A 26,008-nucleotide genomic window follows, 5' to 3' on the forward strand; every position below is an offset into this window, starting at 1 on the left:
AACCTGAATAGACATTTTTCCACAGAAGATGTTCAGATGGCCCACAGGTACATGAAAAGATGTTCTGCATCATTAATCATCAGGGAAATAAAAATCAAAACTACAATGAGATATTACCTCACGCCAGTCAGAATGGCTGTTATCAAAGAGAAAAGAAATGATGATGTAGACCAAAGGGAGCCCTTGTGCACTGTAGGTGGGAATGTGTGTAGCCACTATGGAAAGAGCTATGGAGGTTCTTCAAAAAATTACAAAAATACACAACTATCTTATGATCCAGCAATTCTCCTTCTGGGTATTTATCTAAAGAAAATGAAAATAGTGATTTAAACGCATAAATGCAAAAGAAGATATATGCAACCCTGTGTTCATTGCTGCATTATTTACATAACCAAGTTATGAAAAAAACCTGTGTCTGTCAGTGGAAGTGGATAAAGAAGATGTGGTACACACACACACATACACACACACACACACAGAGGAATATTATTCAGTTATAAAAAATGAAATCTTGCCATTTGCAACAAAATAGATGGACCTCAGGGATATTATGTTAAGTGAAATCAGACAGAAAAACAAATACCATACGATCTCTCTTCTGTGTAGAATCCAATACAAACAGTTTTATAGATACAAGTTCGTGGTTGCTAGAGGTGGGAGGTGGGGTTGGGAGAAATGGATAAAGAATTATTACAAAGAAAAAAATATATACACAATGAAAAAGAAAAGATTGTGAATAATCTTAGTAAGAAATGTAAATATCTTAAGAAAATTAGGACTATGATATTTTATTAAGACATGAAAATGTTGAATAAATGATAAATGGAGAATATGGATGGAAAGTTTCAGCCATGTAAAGACGTAAACCGTTCTAAAACTAGCTTAGGACTTAGTTTTTAGAACTTGACAACACATTTCTCAAGTTCATCTGAAGAAAATAATTTGTATGAGTACCCCAAAAAAATGTTAAAGAAAAATAAGGACATTCTTCTTTGACAGGTAAGAAAACACACTAATGATAAAAAAAAAACACTTAAAATCTAAAATAACTATAACCTTTATATTTTCTAAATGTATCAAAAGCTAAAATGTATCTCATAATTTAAAAAGTAATAATAAAGGGAATTAATGAGTAGTCTAGAGAAAAGTTGGAATCCAGAATATAGAAATCAAAGATCCTGGAATAAATAAATACTAATAGATATATTAATACTAATACTAGGGTATAGTAGTTAAAAACCCTTTATGAAGAGGGTTATAAAATACTTAATATTAATTGTTTTTGCAATGCTTTGCAAAAAAAAGTCACTAAAATTTTTCAGTAAACTATGCTATAGGACAGAAACCTGAAGACCTGAGGAATAGACAATGTATCAGCCATGTTTCAGTGTAGGAAATGGAAATCACTGCAGATATTTCTAGAATAAAGAAACTTAAGAGAGGTGCTTTCAAAATTTTCAGAATGGCTAGGGAAGTGGGATTCAGAGAGCTGCCGGAGTCCAGCTCCAGCAGGTCTGGGGGTTCCCAGTGAACCCCCAGTGTCAGTGAAAAAGTGAAAATAAAATAAAACAAAAATAAAAATGGACACAGACAACAGCAATGTGTTGTACTGGCCACTTTATTGTGGCAAATGTGGCATTATATTTGCTAGCAATTTCCTTATAGCATGCGTCATCTATGTTTTCTGGCATTACCTAATTCTAAAATTGTTCCGAGGCGCCTGGGTGGCGCAGTCGGTTAAGTGTCCGACTTCAGCCAGGTCACGATCTCGCGGTCCGTGAGTTCGAGCCCCGTGTCGGGCTCTGGGCTGATGGCTCAGAGCCTGGAGCCTGTTTCCGATTCTGTGTCTCCCTCTCTCTCTGCCCCTCCCCCGTTCATGCTCTGTCTCTCTCTGTCCCAAAAATAAATAAACGTTAAAAAAAAAAATAAAAAAAAAATAAGATAAAATAAAATTGTTCCTTTGTGTAATCACCCTTTAAGGAATAACATGATTGTTTTCTCATAATGTTCCCTCCTGCCCTTTGCTTATTGATTAATTTCTTTCATTGTTTTCATTATGTATCTACGTTTATCTATAACCTATAAAGCATTTGCTTTGCTGTTTTCATGAAAGGTCATTTATCTCTCATACCTCAAGTGGAACAGTTACAGGGACATGACCTCTTAGTTGTGTCCCTGAACCATTTGTGGTTTTGAAGAACAAAAGTGTTCACCTCGGTCTGAGGTTCCAGGAGGGGGCCAAGAGGGCCTTAGGAACCCACGCCTTATGCATTCCCAGAGAGACAATGCACCTAGGAACTAATGAACCATTCTGTACCTTAACCTACTAGGTTCAATCATCTGGAATGCCTCCTGGGGGCCAAGTGGGCCTAGGGGTTGGAGTGACCTGTGCCCATAGATACACTCCTTAGTTACCCGAGTGGGGCTTTCAAATCTGTTTGTTCCTTCCTTGGCTGGGAAATGTATGAGGCTATCCTTCCTTTAGGTAGAGGAGTCTTTATAGGGGGTGGCAAGGGCTAAATGTAGGGCTGCACAATTTCCTTGTGGAACCTTATTTCTTTCCCAATGGTTCTTTTCCCAGGGGGGGTCTGTCGAGGGTGATTCCCCAACAGACAATTCCCCAGGTACTTTTATTAAGGCCAAATTACATACAAGCGGGAGTACAAGAAGCTTCTCTATTTGTGGGTCGCCTTGCAGTTCCGATCCATCCACCGCCCGGGCCCTGCCATCAGGCAGGTTGGATAGCTCGGCTTCCGGCAGAGAGCCACAGTAAGATTTTTGCCTTGAGAATGGCCAGGATCCCAATTTTGCTCTGCTAGAAACTTTGCTGTTGATGTCACAAGTGCTCCACATTGATGAAGCTGGTGAGTAGACAACAGAATTTGGAAAATGGGCACTGCCAATATCTACATGCTCTGGAAGCCGCTAGTCTGCTGGTACCACAGCAGAGAGGTGGCATCAACCTCCACTTCCATCAGAACTCATGCTTTCTGATGGGTACAACCCAATTCACATTAAGGGACTAGAGAAAAATACAGATTTTTAGCTTAACCACTATGAACAGGAGAATAAAATAGAGATCGAAAAAGCCTTTGCAATCATAAAAGACTAAGAAGTTGCTGAAGAAGGAACACGAATGGTACATTTTTATGAGAGAAAAAAAGTTTAATTTTAATTCTCAGTAAAGAAATATAAATTAAAACCAAAATGAATGTGCTGACAGCTCAGAGCTTGGAGCCTGCTTCAGATTCTGTGTCTCCCTCTCTGTCTGCCCCTTCACCGCTCACGCTCTGTCTCTCTGTCTCAAAAATAAATAAACATTTGGGGCGCCTGGGTGGCTCACTCAGTTACTTGTCTGACTTTAGCTCAGGTCATGATCTCACAGTTTGTGAGTTCGAGCCCCACGTTGGGCCCTGTGTTGACAACTTGGAGCCTGGAGCCTGCTTCGGATTCTGTGTCTCCCTCTCTCTCTCTGCCCCTACCCCACTTGTGCTCTGTCCCTCTCTGTTGCTCAAAAATGAATAAATGTAAATAACATAAACAAACATTAACAAAAACAAAATATTTTTCTTCTAATATTTTAGTGATTAGCTCTGAGAAGACTCCAGTGGGGTGAAAATTCCCATGCAGCACAAAAGAAGTGCAAATAGATTCAACATATTGGATGGCAATTTGGCAGTAGGGTGTCTAGAGCCTTAGAAATGACCCCATCCTTTAGTAATACAGTAATCTGCTTCTTGGAATCTAGCTTAGGAAATAACATGTCTCCAGTTTATGATCTAGAATATCGGTAACAGAAAAAATAGGCAGCTATTTTTTGTAAGTGTGAAAAATAAGAAAATAACTAGTGCCCAAAAGTGAATAGTTACATAAGTTATATTACTTCTGAATAATTGGTTACAATAAAGCTTTGTAATGACATTGGAAAAGGTTCAGGCTAAGTGAAATGAAGTAGGACACAAAAATATTTATAAAATATGGGCCTATTTACACTATTGACAAAGAAAGAAAAAAAGGACATGATTGTCTACTTCTGTTCTCTAACATTTTTATTGACTTTTCATAAATGTCAGCATGAAAAATATAGCATTTTTTTAACTCACCAATATTCCTACCATTGTTCATAGTGTAGCGTTTTATTTATTTATTTAACCATTGATAGTATAATAGATTGGGGAAAAGGAAAGCTTTGTGGACCAATAAAATCTTTAATTGGATTTAAACCAAAGCATTTATTTAATAGGAGATATGAACAGAAACATGAGAAAAGCTAATTCATAATCAGCATAGACCATACTAATTCTCTTCTTTGTTCTCAGACATTGGTGTTTGCAAATCCTACAAGTTACCATCATAGTAAATTGTTACTTGCCTTTTCTTTTTTTTTTTTTTTTAATTTTTTTTTTTCAACGTTTATTTATTTTTGGGACAGAGAGAGACAGAGCATGAACGGGGGAGGGGCAGAGAGAGAGGGAGACACAGAATCGGAAACAGGCTCCAGGCTCTGAGCCATCAGCCCAGAGCCTGACGCGGGGCTCGAACTCATGGACCGCGAGATCGTGACCTGGCTGAAGTCGGACGCTTAACCGACTGCGCCACCCAGGCGCCCCATTACTTGCCTTTTCAAGAAATCACTAAGTGCCATGAACATTTTAGAGAAGCTGTATGATTTTAGTATTTTAATTTTATTTATGAACTTTTCTAGACAGACTAGAGAGGCTTTTCTTTCTCCCCGCCCCAGCTTTATTGAGGTATAATTGATAAATAGAATTATACGATATATTTAAAGTGTACAGTGTGATGACATGACTTGAAACACAGTGAAAGGATTCCCACTCACCCCTCAAGTTAACATGTCTTCACCTATTTACAGTTTTTATTTATTTATTTTTTGTGAGGGAATTGAAGTTCTGCTTAGACTTTTCTAGGAATTCTAGCTACTTTTGTAGATCTTTTTTTTTTTTTTTTCTTCAGATAGGATACTGGCAAAGTTAGACATGGTGGTAATAAGAAAAAGAGAAATCACAGAGTCTGAGTGATTTTTCAAAATTACAGTTAGGGTAGGTGGTGTGACATTCGCCTGTGTCATTCCTGGTACCTTAACTTTGATCTCTTTCTCGAAAAAAGAGAAAATAAAGACACACAGGTCCAAGAATTCAGGAGGACTTCAACTTCCTGAATGCCAGAAAGAATGGTGGTTTAGTGACTCCGGTATCAGTGGACTCCATTTGACCAATAGGAGATTCTGATTTGTTGGAGACGGGCATGCTGTATCTGTGTGAACCAGCATCAGAAACTTTTATTTTGTCTAACAACATATTTTCATTTATTTTATGGATAAGAGCAGTCATCTCAGAATATATCTTAGTGGTATTGGAAATGTATTTTGCATCTTTGGGTTCTGACTGGCTGAAATGAGCTGGTTACCCAAAGTGGCCCCATCACACATCAGGGTGGGTAGGAAGATTTCCCCTCGTAGTGTGAGTTCTATAACCTCTGCCACAGATTCCTTTGGGGAGTGATAGATACTGGAAACTACGCATAAGAACCAAAGGGCAAGCCTATGTTTTTTTAGCAGTGAAATGCAGTGTCACAAGTGGGAATCAGGGCTATAGGTTCTTAGTAGGTCTTTAAAGTGAGTTCTAATGCTGTCCTATGATGAACTCGATAAGCAGACTCAGGGCAAGGGGAGCATGATGGCAGTATCAGTAATTGTAAATATAAGGTCTTGGAGACACTGTTTCCTTTACAAAGAGGTTTAGAATAAAAAAAAAGATAGTAGATACTGAGTTTGCAAATGTGTTTTGTCGTGGGGCACATACCTCCGAGGTGTCTCTTGTATTTCTGCACAATTATTTTATCAAGAGGCATTGATAGTTCTGCTCCAAACTATCTTTTCAAAGATGTTTTTATAGCTAACAGCTTTCAAAGACAGAGACAGTATCTCCCTTTGGTGCAGAGGACAGATTTGTTACCTGAAGGGCATGATAAAGATAATGTCTCCCTTTGGAGACAGGTTTGCTAGAAGCTTCCAGAGATCTAGATTTCATAAACTCTGGGTCCCTGGTCCTAAACCGCATCTTCTGCCCTACCCCTGTGGGACTTGGGGGCAAGGAGACCAATGTGAATACGAGGCTCATGCTGCTGGGTCAAGAGTAATAAATACCTTTGCCTTTGACAACACCTGTGAAGCTGTGGCAAGCTGAGTGGTTACCTTACATGTAGAGCAAAATTTTAGTCTCAGAAATTTATAGCTTTTAATTTGTGAAGATTGTTTTCTGATTGCAAAAACAGTGTTTTTTTTGTGCAAGGAATTTGAAGTAGAAAAGATATGTAAGAAGAAAAAAATACATAATCTCCTTACCTAGGGAAGGATAATATTTCGATTTTAGCACAAATTTTAATATTTATCTATATGTACATATAAGTAATATTATATATACTTGTGATTAGCATAAATTGTATTTTGCCTACTGCTTTTGTCTCCTAAAATTAGGTTGGATATTTCTATGTCATTAAGTTTTTAAACATGATTTTGAATATCTGCTTAATATTCTCTTTTATTATAACTAAACTATTATTTACTCAGTCATTCTCTTTTTGAATATTTAGGTAATTTAGAGCTTTTAGTTATTAAAAATAATAATTCTACAATTAACATCTTTTCATACTCATAGTGTGCTTCTCTTCTTTACATGTAAAAAAAAAAATCCAGGGCTCCTGGATGGCTCAGTCAGTTAAGCATCTGACTCTTGATTTTGGCTCAGGTCATGATCTCACAGTCAGTCATGAGATGGAGCCCTGTGTCAGGCTCTGTGCTGACAGTGCAGAGCCTGGTTGGGATTCTCTCCCCTCTCTCTGTGCCCCCCAGCTCATGTGTGCGCTCTCTCTCTCTCTCTCTCTCAAAATAGATAAGTAAACACTTTTTTTTAAATTGGCAACATAAAACTGCTAGGTCTCAGCAATTTTTCATTTAATGTTTTTTTCATGTGTGCTTTGGTTCTCTCCGAGCTGAGCCAGAAGTTCTACATAATCAGAATGTGCAGAGGAGGTGGTTTCTCTCATCCTTAACCTTATTAGACTCTTAACTGGGTAAATGGCCTTTGTCTTTTACTTCTTTCTCATGCTTTCTTCCAGAAGTTTTGATCTGTTTCATAGATTCCACTGAAGTTATACTTTTTACCTTTCAGTTACTGAGTCACACATCAGGGCATGTGACTCCATTTTCTCTCCATTTCTCTGGCCTCTTCAGCAGATTTCACTTAATCCTTTCAAAATAAAAACACATGGATACAGGGTAGTAGATTTACTTCAGAGTTCTGTCAAAATCTATCTTTAGTTCTTGAGTTAGTTCTTAACATTATTAAATAGCTGTCATTAATAGGTTGATTGTAGCAGATTTTTCTCCTCATGGCTTTGGAAAGGGTAAATGGCTTCTTATTCTAGAATTAGTGTCATAATGAATGTACTTTACCAAGTTAAATATTCATTCTAGATAATACCATCTTCAGGAAAAAAAAAAAAAAAACTACCTGGAAAGTACTCTCACTTTGTATACCTGTCTGATGTCTGCCACATTCTTTAAAGTACTTCTGTTCCTTCTCTAAGAGAGTTGAGTTGTTATTTTACTAACTGGTGGTACAATATGATGGCTTAGGTATATACCCTAGAGGTAAAGTTTAGGCTCTAGTGGACAGGATCTAATTGTATAGTTGTATCAAATTCAAAACAATGGTCCCTTTGCCTCCTCCCAAATCAGTATGAAGGACTATAGGGTCATGTGGCTGACATCTCTGGGGTTAGCACACTGCTGTTCCATCAGCCACTTACACATAAAGTTTAAAGTAGATTTCCCTCTCTAAGAAGGGATGAGCAGAAAGACAAAGCACCTATTCAGCTTTGCATTTGCATGCTCATATCTGAAAGGAATATAAATGAAGCAAATAATTCAACGACCACAAAAAGAAGTGAATAAAACTCTTCTCCTGACACCAAAATCATTGTAAAAAAAACCCAGCCTTCTGAAATTTCTGTTTGTAGCTTTGTTAAGAGAGTCTGGGTCCTTTTTCAGGATTCTGGCTCAGGGAAGATAAATAGCAGAATCAAACAATCAAAAAAGATAAATAAATAAAAATAAACAAATGAAAAGCTCCTGAGTAAATCATGAAGCTCCAGATTGGGTAAAGCCTTTTTCTCCCAAAGGAATCTTTACTTCCAACATACACTTTACAAATAGAATTTTAAGATTTCTGGCCATTAAAATATAAGGAGCGATGATATTTCATTTTTTTGTCCCAACACTCGAAAGACTCTTGCATGTACCAGATTAATGAATAAATGTGAGTTCTGAATCAAGGAATGATGAATGGATGTTGGCTGTGTTTTCTTATGAAGATGCAAAATGTGGATGCATATGTCAAAACAAACATTACACTGGGAAAAGTTAAATTGGCAAGGAAGGCTTTATTCAAGAATATTGCAATAGTGGAAAGAGGCCAGAACTCAGTCTGGCTCAGTTCCATTGAAAGAAAAGTTGCAAGGTTGTGTTCTCTCTCTCTCTCTCTCTCTCTCTCTCTCTCTCTCTCTCTCTCTCTCTGTTTTTAGCACTAAGGTGAGCTAGTACAGATAGAGGAGGTTGACTAATGGAATGTGTCCACCACATTGAATTTTTCCTGAGTTTGCAAATGATTTTCTGTGTGAGTAGCCTTGCTAACTGGCATCCACTGAACCTAGGCTCCTGCTTTCTTAACAGAGTTGTGTGATACAGGCTCTAATTTTTCTTGGTGAGTACAGGAATTGCTTCCAGATACTTGACAATCTTGGGTCATAAAACTGGCAAGATGATTTAAAAAAAAAGATTTGCGTATATCTCAAAGGGACAGGGAAATAATTCACAGTTATCAGTTTTCCAAAATAAATGCTCTACAAAAAGGGAAGTTCCTTTGGTCAGGAAGAAGCCTTGAGTTTAGTCAAACTGAGTTAAAAGCCACTTTGTCACATGCATCTTCTTAATTTGATAGAAATTGATTATGAGGGAAAAATTTCTTCCTGTCCAAATGTATGAGAACTGGTAACTATTTTTGTTATATGAGTATCCTGGGTGGGTCAAATATGAGAATTTCATTACATGCATTCAGTGAGAAATAAAATACAACTCTTACTTTGTCACAGTGGGTTTGCTGGCAGAACACAGGTGTCATGAAAACCACTTGTAAACCTACACCAAAACGGGAAGGGAAAGGAATCATATCAACATCATTGTCATTAGACATGGAGACTTGGGCAAGTCTACCACTACTGGTCATCTGATCTATAAATGTGGTGGGCTTGACAAACTATCCAAAAATTCAAGAAGGAGGCTGCTGAGGTAAGAAAGGGCTCCTTCGAGCATGCCTGTGTCTTGGATAAACTGAAAGCTGAATGCAGTATCACCACTGATAGCTCTCTGTGGAAATTCAAGACCGGCAAGTGTTTTGTGACCATCACTGATGCCCCAAGACACAGATACTGTCTATCAAAAATGTGATTACAGGCACCTCTAGGCTGGCTGTGCTGTCCTGATTGTTGCTGCTGGTGTTCATGAATTTTAAGCCAGTATCTCCAAGAATGGGCAGATCCATGAGCATGCCCTTCTGGCTTACACACTCCGTGTGCAACAACTCATTGTTGGTGTTAACCAAATGGATTGCAGTGAGCCACTCTACTGCCAGAAAATATACAAGGAATTCATTAAGGAAGTCAGCAGCTACGTTAAGAAAATTGGTTACAACCGTCTGTTTGTGCCAGTTTCTGGTTGGAATGGTGACAACATGCTGGAGCTAAGTGCTAACATGCTTTGGTCCAAGGGATAGAAAGTCACCTGTAAGGATGGCAGTGCTAGTGGAACCATGCTGCTTGAAGCTTTTAATTACATTCTGTCACCAACTCATCCAACTGACAAGCCCTTGTGTCTGCCCCTCCAGGACATCTGCAAAATTGCATTGATATTGTCCCTGTGGGCTGAGTGGACACCCGTGTTCTTAAACCTAGAATGGTGGCCACCTTTATTACAACTGAAGTAAAGTCTGTTGAAAGTAACCATGGAGCTTTGAGTGAGGCTCTTTTGGAGACAGTGTGTGCTTCAGTGTCAAGAATGTATCTGTCGAAGATGTTTATTGTGGCATTGTAGCTGGTGACAGCAAAAATGACCCACCAATGAAGCGGCTGGCTTCATGGCTCAGGTGATTGTCCTGAACTGTCCGGGCCAAATCAGTGCTGGATATGCACCTGTGCCGGGTTGTCCTGCAGCTCACAAATCTTGCATGTTTGCTGAGCTGAAGGAGAAGATTGATCCTCGTTTTTGGAATAAACTGGAAGATGGCCCCAAGTTCTTGAAATCTGGTGATGATGCCATCTTTGACATGGTTCCTGGCAAGCCTATGCATGTTGAGACCTTCTCTACCTATCCTCCTCTGGACTGTTTTACTGTTTGTGACATGAGATAGATAGTCACTGTGGGTGTCATCAAAGCAGTGGACAACAAGGCAGCTGGAGCTGGCAAGGGCACCAAGCCTGCCTAGAGAGCTCAGAAGGTTAAATGAATGTTGTCTCCAATATCTGCTACCCCAGGCTTAATCAATGGAGGGAGAAAGGTCTCAGAACTGTTTGTGTCAATTAGCCATTTAAGTTTAAAGTAAAAGACTATGAACAATCACAATATGTTATAGAGCCTTCAGAAGGAAAGGAGAAGGTTCTGTGGGCGATTGTGTGTGTGTGTGTGTGTGTGTGTGTGTCTATGTGGCCATTTTAAGTTATTATTTTTTAAAATCAGTACCTTTTAATAGAAACAACTTGAGCAAAATTCTTGGTCAAGACAGAATCTTGAGACCCATTAAAACAAAAGTTGAATGATAAAAAAAAAAGACAACTATTAAATAACAAATCACTTATGTGTTATTTAATAGAAAAAGAAGCTTAGTGCATGTGGTATTTCTCTGTCTTTAATCAGCTGGTATTAAATACTAATCCCTTAATCTTTGATTTATTTTTTTATCCCATCACTTCTGTTGGATGATAGCCATGCTGGATTGTAGCCCCCGCTGATTCTCCATGCTACAAAATCTTTCCTCTGATTTGAAGCCTGAAGCATCAGAGGTAAGTGAGAAATGGGTTGTCATTTATGTCAAAACTCCTATCTTTGTCCTTGTTACATTTCACACTTTGTCAGTTCATGTCTCAGGTCTTCTTGTCATGCATCTTGCATGGCTCTTCTGCTTTTCTCTGTAACAAAAACCAACTTGTTCCTGCATCTTCTTGGCCATAAATGTACATGCTTAACTATGTAGTGGACGGAGGTGAAACTAATATTTCTGATAGTCCTATGTTGGTTACACATTGTGCAGAATATAAGAGAAGTACTTGAAGAACAAATATACTTTCTAAGATTATGGCAGTTCATTGTATGGATGAGACTTCCGTTTGAGTTCCGTGGAATTTTCTATGCACATGTGGAAATAATTAGCATATGGTTTTGTCTTAAAACTGTAATTGAGGGGCGCCTGGGTGGCTCAGTTGGTTGAGCATTTGACTTTGGCTCAGGTCATGATCTCACAGTTTGTGAGTTCGAGCCCTGTGTCGGGCTCTGTGCTGACAGCTCAGAGCCTGGAGCCTGCTTCAGATTCTGTGTCTCACTCTCTCTGACCCTCCCCCATTCATGCTGTCTCTCTCTGTCTCAAAAATAAATAAATGTTAAAAAACAAAAAACAAAACAAAACAAAAACCCTGTAATTGATATAGAGGGCGCCTGGGTGACTCAGCTGGCTGAGTTTCCGACTCTTGATTTCAGCTCAGGTCATGATCTCATTTTTTGTGAGATCAAGCACCGCATCAGGCTCTGCACTGGCAGCATGGAGCCTGCTTGGGAATATGTCTCTTTTTCTCTCTCTTCCCCTTCCCTGTTCATGTTCTTTCTCTCAAAAATAAAATATAACTTAAAAAAATTAAACTATAATTGATATAAATTTATAATTATTTTAAAATATAATGAGCACACTTTTAAAATAATTGTTTTAATTTTTTGGTTTGTTTATTTTGAGAGAGAGAGAGAGACAGAGCATGAGCAGGGGAGGGCCGAAAAAGGGGGAAAGAAAGAATCCAAATAGGCCCCATGCCATCAGTGCAGAGCCAGATGTGGGGCTCAATCTCATGAACCATGAGATCATGACCTGAGTGAAAATCAAGAGCTAGACACTTAACCGATTGAGCAACCCAGGTGCCCCAATGAATACACTTTTAAATTTATGAGATAACATATTGTCAGTGAGCAAAGTTTATTTTTGAAAAGGAAAATTCTAAAGCCTCGGCTTCACCTTCTGTATAATAGAAGTAATGTTTTGATGATACAATGTTGCATTAGAACAGAGTGGATGCCTTGCCCTGGGGCAATACAAGAGCATATTAGAAACAGACCTAAGATGAAAGTTTATAAAGATAAGAATATTTATTTAAATGTAAACTTTTCAAGGTAATATCTTTAAAAAATTAAGAATGTAAGAAGATCTCTAAGAGTAAGTGCATTATTTTCAAATGCACTTAAATCATTAGTCAAGTGGCACTGTGTTTATTGTATGATTATGGGTTTCCTCAGAGGAAAAACAGCTTGCCTCCCTCCGATAAAAACATTCCAGGAAGACAATTGCTTCTGGCTTTGTTATAAATAATCCTGTGTTACTTGTCTCTTATAATTCTAAAACACAAGTAATGTTTCTTTAATATAACTACAAACATATAACCTTGATTAAATTGACTTGCATATACAAAGTTGAGCTTTGATATTTTATATAAAGATTTTAAGGATAGTTCTATGTGGATACTGGAAGCTAATTGGAGATATGCATTACCAACTATAACATAAGTGGGAATTTTGATGGAGTCATAGGTGATACAAGGTGGCCATAATTTCCTCAGAAGAGAACTGGGTCAGAAGAAATGCATCCCTCCTAACAAAGCTGAAAAGCATCTACCTGATAGGAATTCAAATAAGAACTGAACTATTGTATTACCTCCAAAATCAAATTTCTGTCAAATCACTTACAAACTGAGTTGAAATTAATTAGAATCTTTAATTTGCTCTATAGAAAAATTCATTCAATTTTATTCATTTTTCTACTCAATCAACCAACATAGAAATGAGTTGGAGTTCAAATAGTAGAATTATTAAGATATCATCATATGAAGTTAGAGAATTCTAAGTTTGAATTATAGTTCTGTATTCCATAAATCATGCTAATGTTTTTGTGATAATTAGGTGACAGGATTTATTGTCCACTGATAATCTGCTGAGATGTTCTGTTTTTGTTATGAGTAAGTCAAGGCTTACACGTGACCGAGTGCCTCTAGGATACAGCTCAGTGTTCAGTATTTCTTATGTTTTCCTAGGTCACTGGGATCTATTCTACTCTCTGTTGGTGCCTGGTATTCCTAGTATTGTGATAACCCTTTAGCACTTTCATGCTGTCTTTTGGAACATAGAAATTATGTTATTATCTCCACATCTTGCTAGAGTCATAGGGGAACCTCAATGAGATCTAACCAGGACCATGGAGCCATTTCCACTATGGGGTACTTGCTTCCTTCCTGGGCTTTACTTGAGAGAGGCAGCAAATATCCCCTGCCTTTGGTTTTAAAAATACTAGTTTCTGTCATTACCTTCTTCTAAGCTTGAAGCAGGATGAAAGGGGTATGGGGAAAGTAGATGTGGCTTGGGGGACAGTCCCTTTTTAGAAACCCGTTAGCATTTATTCACTCCATATGTCTTCAAGTCTTAGGAGAAGAACTAGTAGAAGAAGAACTAGTACTTTTTCACTAGTCCTCCAAGTCCTAGTTTAAAGAGCAAAAAATGGAGGAGCAAAACACATTAATAAATTTGTTTATGACTGTGTCACGTGTAGCACAGAATTAATTCAGGAATCATTTTAACTGCTTAGTTATGAATTATTCATTTAGTGGAAAAATCACTGAAGATCAGGAGATACTGGTTAACTTAATTTCTGCAGCTTGTGATTTATTACAAGTGATTCTTAAAAAATTATTTAACTTCTCAGTAAAAACAGTATCAAGTAAAATTAATCACTACTTTGAGGAATTACTGTAACCTAACATAATATTATTAATTTCAATAAAAATCCTTTTTTTTTTTTTGGTTTGTTTATAACAAAACAGAGAGGTTTTAACATCTCTCTCTCTTTAAAAAATGGACATCCCACAGTAATTTTCAGTAACTTGCAAAGTTTATTTTTGTGGACCATTCTGAATCTCAGAAGACTTGGCTTTTTGGTATTTGATGAAATGAATTCTTTCAAGTATCAAGTAGTCTTCCCTGGACATTAGGCAGAAACATAGACATTTGTGTCAGAATAGCCAGGAAAAGGGGCAAGTGAAAGAAAGAAAGAAAGAAAGAAAGAAAGAAAGAAAGAGAAAGAAAATGAAGAGCGTATACAGAACTCTGGAATAGAAGTTGTCTATGGCATTTTCCCACTCTGCTAGAGGTTCCTTGAAGTTAATTATGCCACCGATTAGATCACCACGTGTCAGAACAATAATCACTCCCTCACCCCACACCTACTTAATCTACTTTGTTGAACTATATTATCCATACTCTCACCCACTCCCACTTCTTCATCGAGCCACCTCAAAGGTTGCGTCTTTGAACACAAAGAACACATTACAAAATCAAGGGGTAGCATTAATATTGTTCAGAGTTTCATGTGACAGGATTTTAAATTGACATTCTTCTCATCTCCAACCCCAAAAGAAGCTAACCATCTAGACGTAAATTCTTAAGAATACAGCACACAATTATTTTTAAAACACCTAATACTTTTTCATTTCTAATTTTAAAGTGGAAAGATGATTTGCTCCTCAAATCTCAAACAGTACGTCTTTCATTTTCTATTTATTGCTACTTGCAGGAGTTTAAGATGTGATTCTGACTTGATTTTGAATTCCCAGCCTTCTTTCTTGTTGTCTTCTGCTTGCATTATCATTTTTATGCTATATGATTTATCCTCCGGAGTTCCAAACATATTGCCACACAGAAAAACAGTAGTCAAATCCAAAATCTTTTGAATCTTGGAACATGACTCAGCACATTTTCTAAAACCTGAAGGCTTTATCATAGTAGATTTGGAAGTCAGTTTGTGAGACAGGAGAGTAATTATGGATGTACCTGTGTATTTATTCTTCCATTTATATAAGCCTCTCAAGGCCATCTTTAAGGTGCTAAGTAATTTGAAGTATGATGAAAGACAGGGAGTGGCATCTTTTTATATGCAAGAATATCCTTGTCATAAAGTTATACAGACTTTGTGAAGTCAAGGTTAAAGCTAATTTAGTTAACATTAGGGAATGTAGCTTTCATTAAGTCTTGAATTTTCATTCATATCATCTTTCAAGTGGGACAGATAGCTGTGTGACAATTAGGCAAGCAAAATGTGTGTGTTTATGAGTGAGTTACTTATCAGAAGATACTAAGCATTTGTTTTATGAAGTACACATTGCTATCAAACTAACATTTAAGAAGAATAGTTTTATGAGTGTCTCTTTTTCAGCAATGATGTAAACAACGTCTAATTTCTTTCAACCCAAGGGTCTGATTTATCAGCATTGCCCTAATTAGTTGTTGTTGTTATTTTTCTTTAATGGTGTTATTTGGTACAGCTTACCAGGAGCATTTAGAGAATGCTAACAAAGTCAGTGTATCCAGAATAGTCATTTTCAGGCATTTCTGTGTTAGGCAAAGCTTTCATGTATTTCCTGCTAAAAATTGGTACTTATTCTGGTAAGACCACAAAACTGATTTGCTAAACCGACATTTACTACAAATTTTGACTCCAGTGGGGAACGTAGGTTGTAATGTTTATGTTCCTTTTTTCCTATCCTCACCCTCAACACAAAATGCTCCCAAATGAATTTCAGAATAATTCTGGAGGAAAATAGTTACATGGGGATTCTATAAGCCCCATGACATCCATCCATTAAACACACACACACACACACATACACACACACACACACACACACACACACACACAGTTTATACTTCTATCATGTTAAAAGAAATGGACTGAAAAGTATTTGCTTTCCTGAATTGTGTAAATTCTCAGCTTCAATTTTTATTTGTTCATGAGACACAATTTGGAAAGTATTCAAGGCCTATAATTTTCTTCTAGAACACCTTCTTTAAACACATTGTCTCCATTTAATTTTATGTCTGTGGAAGTAAGATGTAAAGCAAAACAAAGAGTGGTATAAAGCAACTTTTTAAGAAAAAATTGAAAATAATTCTCTAATATTAGAGAATTCCATATGATCAAAGTTTCTTAATGATAATATAAATTAACCTTTATTTATAACATATCTAAGATAAAGAAATTTACATTTAAAAATTCTGAATTAAATCTTTCAGAAGACAGAAATATTAAAATTTAAGCAATGAAACTTTTGGATATTGCTAGCCATTGACATACTAAAAAGGCAGAGTATAAAATTTTGTTAAGTGTTTTGGTCAGGAATTATGAATATGTACTTTTTACTTTCGAAATAAATGTGACACTGACACTGCAGAGTTTTTCATATAGGATGTAAAGAGTCCACTTGTTACAGATTTGATTCTAGTTAGAGTTTATATGATACATTGTAAAATAATTTGTTTCTGGTAAGCTTTGTTGTTGTTTTTTCCTTCTATACCCCATATGCTGTAGGATAGGGGTTAAGGAATTTGTCCTAGTTGATTCTCATTTTCATATCCAAATTATTGCCACTACCCCCCCACTCCATAAATAAATGAATAATGAGTTATTTGAATCCTGTGACATAAAATTATTGAGTCAACTGAACTCCCAGTCACTCTCCTTCAATCACTGAAGATTTTAATACATGTGTCCCTGTCTTTACCTCAATCACTACTTTTGTCCTTATTCTTGTGGAGTTCACTATCCATATAAATCACCCACTTTCTCTCAGTTTTTATTAATATTTTTGCCTCCACTAATCTGATTTTCATTTTCACCCTAGTGACTATGCCCACAATACATGCTCCGAATATTTCCATTACCAACAACTATGCCATTTCCAGACTCTAAATTTTTCATTATCTTACTCTTTGACTACTCTCTGTCTTTAGGGCTTACTTCCTCAAATACACCAGTCTCATATTGTGATTCCACTATTCTCCGTTTGTCCCCCTGTAGTGTGTTTGTCCCCCTGTAGTGTGTTTTCTCACTCTTCTAATTTAGAATCCAGTGTTCCTGGATTCTAGGAACCTAATTTAGAATCCAGTGTTCCTGGATTCTAGGAACCTAATTTAGAATCCAGTGTTCATCACTTTACCCCCTTCTTCACCAACCTTGCCCTGCCTACCGAAAAACCTATGAAATTCGTGTATGTCTCCACATGTGCATCCAAACAGTTGAATAGAACTGGAGGAAAGAAAAATAAATAAATAAATAAATAAAGGAAACCCAGTGATTGCCATCTCTTTATTTAAGACCATGGTACATCTGAGGCCTAACTACATTTTGATTGTTTCTTTTTTTTTAACCTTTGTATTATCCCAAAGAACTTTTCCAAGCCTCTCTCCTCAAAAATACAACACCCCTTCATCCATTTTAAATGTGTTTATACATGTGTTTCTTATTCCCTTGGTGTACAATTCTAAGACTATCTTCCCATCTTTCTGTTATCTAAATCTAACAACTCACCATAATTTATACCTATATAATTTTTGATATTATTTTTTTCTTGTTGTATTGCAATGAGAAACAATCCAAGTACAATGGCAAATAGAAGTAAGGACAGTGGTTATTCTCATCTTGCTTCTAATTTTGAAAAAGGTAAAAGACTGTGTCTAATGTGTCTCCTCCGAGATTTTTCTCTCTTATCGTCTTTGTCTAAATATCGTTAACTCAATTAAGGGAATCATTTGCAGATGACTTATAGCCATATCTGGCTGATTTATTTATTTTTCTTCTCCGAACCCCAGTCAGGTCCTACTTGAGTCAATCTTAATCATTGATTCATAACATATTCACTTCACTCATTCACATATGTTCTTCTTTTGTTTATTTAGCTACTTAATCATTATATCTCTTTCGATTCAGTAGGAACATAAGAGCCACAGCAAGCATTACGAAAGTAAGGATTTTATATAGGACCTAGAGGTAACACCGATGTATGTAGAGTTGGGTGAGAGAATGTCTAGATGGCTGTGGCCAAAAGATCAGAAACCTCTTACTATGATTTTGATCTTAAGCACTCCAGAGATGAGAAAAACAGCCATTTGGGGAAATCTGAGACTCTACTACAACAATTACAAAGGAGGTAATAGCTAGGTCTGAATAGCTGCCAACGTTTGTAGAAGTTTCTGTATCTTTAGAAGTTAACGTGTCAATCACCACTTCTGACCATGACATCTGACAGCTACAAACAGTTTAGAATAATAACTCAACTTCGTGAGTGCCTTCAAACTTTAGGCAGTTACCTCTGGTGAGGAAACTAACCAAGACACATATTGGGAAGGGACTTCTGAAATATTAGTAAAAGTGATGATGCTACCTTGAAGCAAATAATTTATTATAATGCATCTCTTTGTCAATGCAGCATTCACACATGCCCCTTATAAATATATGCAATTTCTGAATGAAGACACTAATTAAGCAAATTTTCTTTTTTTTTTTTTTTTATGAAATTTATTGACAAATTGGTTTCCATACAACACCCAGTGCTCATCCCAAAAGGTGCCCTCCTCAATACCCATCACCCACCCTCTCCTCCCTCCCACCCCCCATCAACCCTCAGTTTGTTCTCAGTTTTTAAGTCTCTTATGCTTTGGCTCTCTCCCATTCTAACCTCTTTTTTTTTTTTTTTTCCTTCCCCTCCCCCATGGGTTCCTGTGAAGTTTCTCAGGATCCACATAAGAGTGAAACCATATGGTATCTGTCTTTCTCTGTATGGCTTATTTCACTTAGCATCACACTCTCCAGTTCCATCCACGTTGCTACGAAAGGCCATAATTCATTTTTTCTCATTGCCACGTAATATTCCATTGTGTATATAAACCACAATTTCTTTATCCATTCATCAGTTGATGGACATTTAGGCTCTTTCCATAATTTGGCTATTGTTGAGAGTGCTGCTATGAACATTGGGGTACACGTGGCCCTATGCATCAGCGCTCCTGTATCCCTTGGATAAATTCCTAGCAGTGCTATTGCTGGGTCATAGGGTAGGTCTATTTTTAATTTTCTGAGGAACCTCCACACTGCTTTCCAGAGCGGCTGCACCAATTAAGCAAATTTTCAGTTTAACTGAATGGAACTCTGTCACATAAAACTAAAGACATGCCAACACTCTCCCCAAAAGGGGTAGATGCAAAGTCCTATAGAATTTCTGGGTGATGTTTATTCTCTTTCCAGTGAAGTTGCACTTCCCCTCTGATGTTCTTTAATTTAAATATGAGTTTGAGATTTAACCTCTAATAACACATACTAGAGTTAAGAGAAGAAAAAAATAATTATTCGATATATACAAATAATATCAAAGCAAAGAAGAAAATACATAAATAACATAGCAGTTAATAAAGTGGTAGCAGAGGACAATTACAAGTTTCTTATTCCAAAATCCGTTGTATATCTGTATTCTGATTATGGTATCTCACTTCTTAGGGCAACTCATATGTCTTTATTGAAGTGTTTACACTATTAGTTGTCTCTGTTATATTTGGTTACTGTGGTTTTCAACTAATTATAACCATAAGACTTAGGATACTTGGAGTATTTCTGGAAAAAATCTCATGGTTCCATTCACATCCTGGGCTTCTTCTTTCTCCTTGTGGAGTAACAACCTAATTTCCTCATTACAGATAGGATTAATCAGCATAGCACAGTAATTCTTTTCTTTGTTCAGCTTCTGCTTCCAATCAGATGGGCCATGGGTTTTACTTGTTAGAAGTATTTCTTTCTTAGATTATCATAGGTAATAAACAAAGCATATGGTTTCCTTGTTTTCTTTCCTGTGACTTTGTATCATGGCTATAGTTTAAAAGATACCAAATATCAGAGCTTCTGGGTGGCTCAGTCAGTTAAGTGCCTGACTCTTTTTTTTTTTTTAATTTTTTTTTCAACGTTTTTTTAAATTTATTTTTGGGACAGAGAGAGACAGAGCATGAACGGGGGAGGGGCAGAGAGAGAGGGATACACAGAACCGGAAACAGGCTCCAGGCTCTGAGCCATCAGCCCAGAGCCCGACGCGGGGCTCGAACTCCCGGACCGCGAGATCGTGACCTGGCTGAAGTCGGACGCTTAACCGACTGCGCCACCCAGGCGCCCCTAAGTGCCTGACTCTTAATTTCAGTTCAGGTCATGATTTCACAGTTGTGGGACCGAGCCCTTCATTGGGCTCTGTGCTGACAGTGCAGAGCCTGCTTGGGATTCTCTCTCTCTCTCTGCTCCCCTCCCATTCACATACATGCATTTTCTGTGTGTGTGTGTGTGTGTGTGTGTGTGTGTGTGTGTGTCTCAAAATAAATAAATGGACTTTTTTTTTACAAAGGTACTATATATCAGTTACTGATTCAGAGCATAAACACTACCTGGCAGAACACTACTGCAGTACCTCGAGGTGTGGTCATTCATTTGCCGCCCTGACAGTCTTCCAAAGGCCATTGAATCCTTCCATCAAGACAGCTGCTTCAGAGTAATGGGGAAAATACTAAGATCTGTGGACATTTTGAGGCTGAGAATATTGTTTTTGAATTTCTGTAAAATGTATTTCCTGGAGATAAGCATTGGTGTCTGGAATAGCATGACAAAAGTAAGGCATTTTGTTAACTCTCCAGATGATAGTTTGGGCAGATGCATTAGTAATACTGAACACGAGTTTTTATCTAGATATGTTCCTATTCCAGAAAGTGCAAACAGTTCCCCTTCAACCAGGTGGCTGCATGGTCTCCTGGGAAGTGATGCTGTATCAGTGTTACTATCTGCTGATGATAAATTGTGGTTATTACCTGCTGAAGACTGTGGTCTGATCAACTGTAGTTGATGGTAATATGCCATGTAGCTTTCTTTGCCCATGATAATTTCCATATTTGTCACAGTGAGTCCATTATTTAAAGGCAAGGGTGGCTAAGGAAAGAGGCTCACTGATATCAGCAGAATCATTTTTGCCACATGATTTTTGACAGTCCGTTGTACTGAAGATATTGTTGGTGAATACATTCACATTAGAATAAATATCCTCACACTTTATGCCATTGACACTTTTCAACTTTATTCTTTCAAACTTTTTAATCTCCAGACCAACTGCTAGACACTGTTTATTAATCAGTGTATATCAGTATCTGTAGCCATTTCCCTTTAAGGTGAAGTGAACAATCATGTACTCTGCTTAAAGGTCTACCACTTGGAGTTTTTCTCTTCACTACCGCCTTTCAGAACTATTCCCGAGTGGGACTATAGTGCTGTGTCCATTCACTTTTAAAGGGCTAAAATTCTCTATTAGGTCCCATATGGGCCTACTGAGTTCCCCTTCCCAACATTTCTACTGTCACAGACACTTTATGTACCATGTGACTGACAGAGTCATATGGCTGAAGTGACAACGCAGCTTTTGGAGTAACCTGAATCTGTTGAAAAGTCTCCTTTTCCTCTTGGCCCTTTGCGGGCAATTCAGTAAATGTGTTTAAGGAGCATGCGACTGAAATACATGTTAACTCTGAAACCCAAAGATGCCCAGTAGTACCCGTGTTTCTCTTGGTAGTGGTAGAGGATACCACATGCATCGATTTGTCCTTTCATTAGACCCTTGGCATTTCAGTGAAATGGCAAGTTCCTCAATTATGTAAAATTTTATTTCTACACTTTGGTACACATGTGTTTCACCAGTGCCTGACCCATATGATATCATCAACACAGAAGACTAACACTTTGTCCTATGGAATGAAAAATGGACAATGTTCCTGTAGACCACATTATGACAAAAGGCTGGAAAGTTGGTATAGTGCTACAGTAAGGCAGCAAGTAGTCTCATGGACAGGTGAGAGAAATCTGAATCTGGTGGTTTTTACAAAGATGTAGAACTAAGCCACTCATGAGACTTTGGTTAATACCAGATGAGGTTGGCAGAGAACCCACTTCTGGAACAGCAGATGTAAGAATTAACATCTGATTAAGTTCATGATAATCCACTATGGGTTTCCAAAGTGTCTGTCTTTTGTATAGGCCATTTAGAGGTATTAAAGAAAGATATAATAAAAGTCACTACTTTTGTAACTTTTTCTTAAGTTTATTTATTTATTTTGAGAGAGACAGAGACAGTGTGAGTGGAGGAGGGGCAGAGAGAGGGAGAAAGAGGTAATCCCAAGCAGGCTCTGCATTGTCAGTACAGAGGCCGATGCAGGGCTCAAACTCACAAACCATGAGATCGTGACCTGAGCCAAAACCAAAAGTCAGACACTTAACCAACTGAGCCACCCAGGTTGCCCCCCCCCACAGCCCCGACATTTGTAACTTTTATGTTTAAAGGACACAAAGCTCTGAAATTCTCCAGAATGTGTTATTGCTACCTTGCTAAATTGGTTACTAAACCAACATGGGGAATATTCCGGTGCTAAATATGTTGACTTCCACAGTATATTCTCAAACTTGGAAAATAACCATAGAATGAGCAATGGTATAACAAATTTCTTCCTCAAGACAACCTATTTTCTCCTGCATTCACAGGGCCCTGGATCTTTGAATTTGTTAAATTTCCAAAGCTGATAACTTTCCTTTCACACTCGAAAAATGGACTCACTTCATACTTCACTGATAAAAAAGAAAATATCTCATAGAAATTTATTTTAGTATACTTAGTTTAAATGCCTTTGTATGTCATTTCTTCCATATATAGTTAGGTGACAACCTTTCTTTTGATGCATATATTGCATGATCACATTGGTTGACATAGACACGATCTTCAGAAACAATTAGTAGTGATTGTCCTCACTTATTAGTACATATGTGGTTTTATGTTTTAGTCTTTGAATGTGGTTTTTTAATCACACAAATAAACTCTTAAGAGTTTCAAAAAAGATAAAGGTGGTCATGGATTACAAGTGACAGTTTAAATTTTGTACAATACCTCTAATAAGCATCGTGATTTATATTTGATCCCCACAGTGAGCCTCTGTTTTAAACTCTGGTGAGGCACTTGGGGTAAGGACAACACTCTATGGTCCCAAAGTTTTAGCTATCTCATGTTTCACTCGTTTGTTTATGAATAGTAAAATTCTTCTCTTTCAGCACTTAAAAAAAATAAAGCACATTTATTGACATATCTAGTGGCTTTATAATAAAAATTAAATGGCAACCTCTCCATTCCTTCTTCATGATCTTTTTCACATTTGAATTTCCTGTGGTTATCCCTCTCAACAACCACAGTCTTCCATCACTGTCACTGACCGACCTTATGGCGTGCTGCTTGTGGATTAATTTGCCACGCCATCTGTCTGATTTCCATAGTTTAAGTATTTCTACGTCATATGCCCTGGCAGTAAACTGCACTCGTTCAGTCAGGAGCATTAGTTTAACATGTGAAAGATGCGGCAATTTGTCTGGAAATTCCAGCTGGTGTAATGCAAACATCAGCACCAGGCAGATGATTTTTGATCCACATAGATGAAAGTAATTCTCTTTTTATTATACTTATTTATGCTTTCCTCTATCTATTATTGCTCTATTACTACTATTCTTTGTTCTCTGTCGTTGTTTGGGTTTTTCTCATAATGCCATTGTATGGCAAAACCTTTTATCTAGTGAAATTATTAGCTGGTACCTCTGATAGAAAGTCACTATTTTGATGAACTAATAAATATGTGGCAAAAGATGTGAAAGCTCTGACTCAGACTCTCTTTACTGATAGCTTTGGATATTGAGATTTTCATGATAAACTAAGCAATTCAATGGATTTGGAGCTTTAGAAGCATTATTATTAAACACTGTTCTCAAATGCCAACTATTCTCTTTCTTTATCAAATTATTTTCAACATAAGGCCATTTATTCCATGGGGATATGGTTGAAACCCTAGAAAATTCACTGGTAGGCTAATCACTATTCATCATCCTCAGAAATACGGAAATTGGGAGCTGGGAAATTTTTGTTACAATGACATTGTCTTTTAATTCTAGAATGTTAAGAAGTTCCCCTGACATTTATCCGCTACATGTCAGAAGCACCAACATCCCACTATGACAAATAAAAACTTCTATGTTATTGCCAATTGTCCATTAGCAGAGGGACAAAATCACCCCAACTGAGAGCTTGTGGTCCACAGGATTAAAAGCTGGTTTAAATGAATGTGAGAGAAGGTAACATTAAATGGGAAAGGGGTAGAGGAACATTGAAGAAAGATGGAGAGGTTGTATCCTTTTAGCTGAGTATAAAAATGTGAAAATGCACTGGGAATTCTTGTTGCATCTAACCAGTGACAGTTATTCTGTACATGAGATTTAAAGGTACATGTTCATGTATGTATTCAAGATGATCCCTTTTGACCAGATCTTTTCTTTCTTTGTTTTTTTCCCTCCTGTCCATTATATGTCACACATCCTGTGCCCATATTCATTTTAATAACATCTGCCTACTTTCAAGTCCCATGGCCCACTGATTGTCCTGGTGCTACTGATTATAATTTCTCCTTTATCTTCTCTGAATGACTGTCTTTATATAATCTGCTTCCAACTTCACCCTCAGTAGCTGAAGAATCTACAATAATATCCCCCAAATGGCTGGACTCCTAGAAGCTGCTGTTGGAATTTCCCTGAATGCCTATTAAAAATTGCAATAGTACTTGGTAATCAGCTAATGTTTTCTTAGTCTTATATAAAGTTGCATGTAAAAACTGTTGGCAAGGGCCCCAGTGCTCTTTATTACAAACAGTTGATGCAACCAAGCCAAGAATTCATTGTCTAGTGATTTTTACCAGATACATAGATGTTCTTCAGAAAACACAAAAATGAATATGCTTCCCACAAGACTGCCACATTTCACTGGATGTGTGTGATGCCGGCCGGGTGCCAGCTTTTACCAATCCATCAGATTTCCACGTACTTAATTTGTTCATGGACACCCATGTCCTAAAATGTCATATATAAAAAATTAAGTGTTTTTGCAAAAGTCTGTTGTAGTTAAATTTTGAAATCAACTTTCTGCTGCAATAATTTCTAAATGTTTCCTCCCTCATTTATTTTTGTAAGTATTTCCTCAGTTTCTGACTCATTCCAAACTTATTTATTTAATCCTGCTATATTTCACACACTTTTGGATACTGTGTAGTTAAATTTTGAACCAAAAAGACATGCATCTTGCTGTCATAAAACTTTAGAGGGAAGATACAAATAAATGAGCATTACAGTACAGAATGTCGTGCAAGCTAGTAGTGGGAATATAAAGTGTCAGAGAAGTAGATGAGGGCAGAATAAACAAAACTGGGGCAAGGACTAGCACTTCTTTTCCTTTCTTCCTTTTGCTTATATCTTATTTCAAAACAAAATTGATGTCTAAGCTTGGAAAGAAGGATAAATAGAGTGTAGCTAAATAAAGAAGCCACAGAACATCATTCTGTCTCCCAAGGATTAGCGTACTCAAAGCCTTGAAAGTTATAAAGGGCATGATCCATTTTTAAAAATGAAGAACTTCTGGAGTGTCTGGTTGGCTTGGTCAGTTGAGCATCTGACTCTTGATTTCAGCTCAGATCATGATCTCATGGTCTGTGGGCTCAAGCCCCATGTCAGGCTCTGTGCTAACAGCATGGAGCCTGCTTAGGATTCTCTCTCTCTCCCTCTCTCTCTGCTTCTCCCCTGCTCACTCACACACGTTCTCTCTCTGTCTCTCTCTCTCTCTCTCTCTCTCTCTCTCTCTCTCTCAAAATAAACATTTTAAAATAATAAAAAAAATAAAAAATGAAAGAACTCATGTATGGGTAGAGCTTAAA

At 37.3% G+C, this 26,008-nt stretch overlaps 1 pseudogene; it reads left to right on the plus strand.

Annotated features, from left to right (window-relative positions):
* Positions 1-1,462: 1,462 nt before the first annotated feature.
* Positions 1,463-10,484, plus strand: LOC125146533 (elongation factor 1-alpha 1-like; annotated as a pseudogene).
* Positions 10,485-26,008: the final 15,524 nt, after the last annotated feature.

The sequence above is a fragment of the Prionailurus viverrinus genome, chromosome D1 (assembly GCF_022837055.1).
Source record: "Prionailurus viverrinus isolate Anna chromosome D1, UM_Priviv_1.0, whole genome shotgun sequence".
NCBI lineage: Eukaryota > Metazoa > Chordata > Mammalia > Carnivora > Felidae > Prionailurus > Prionailurus viverrinus.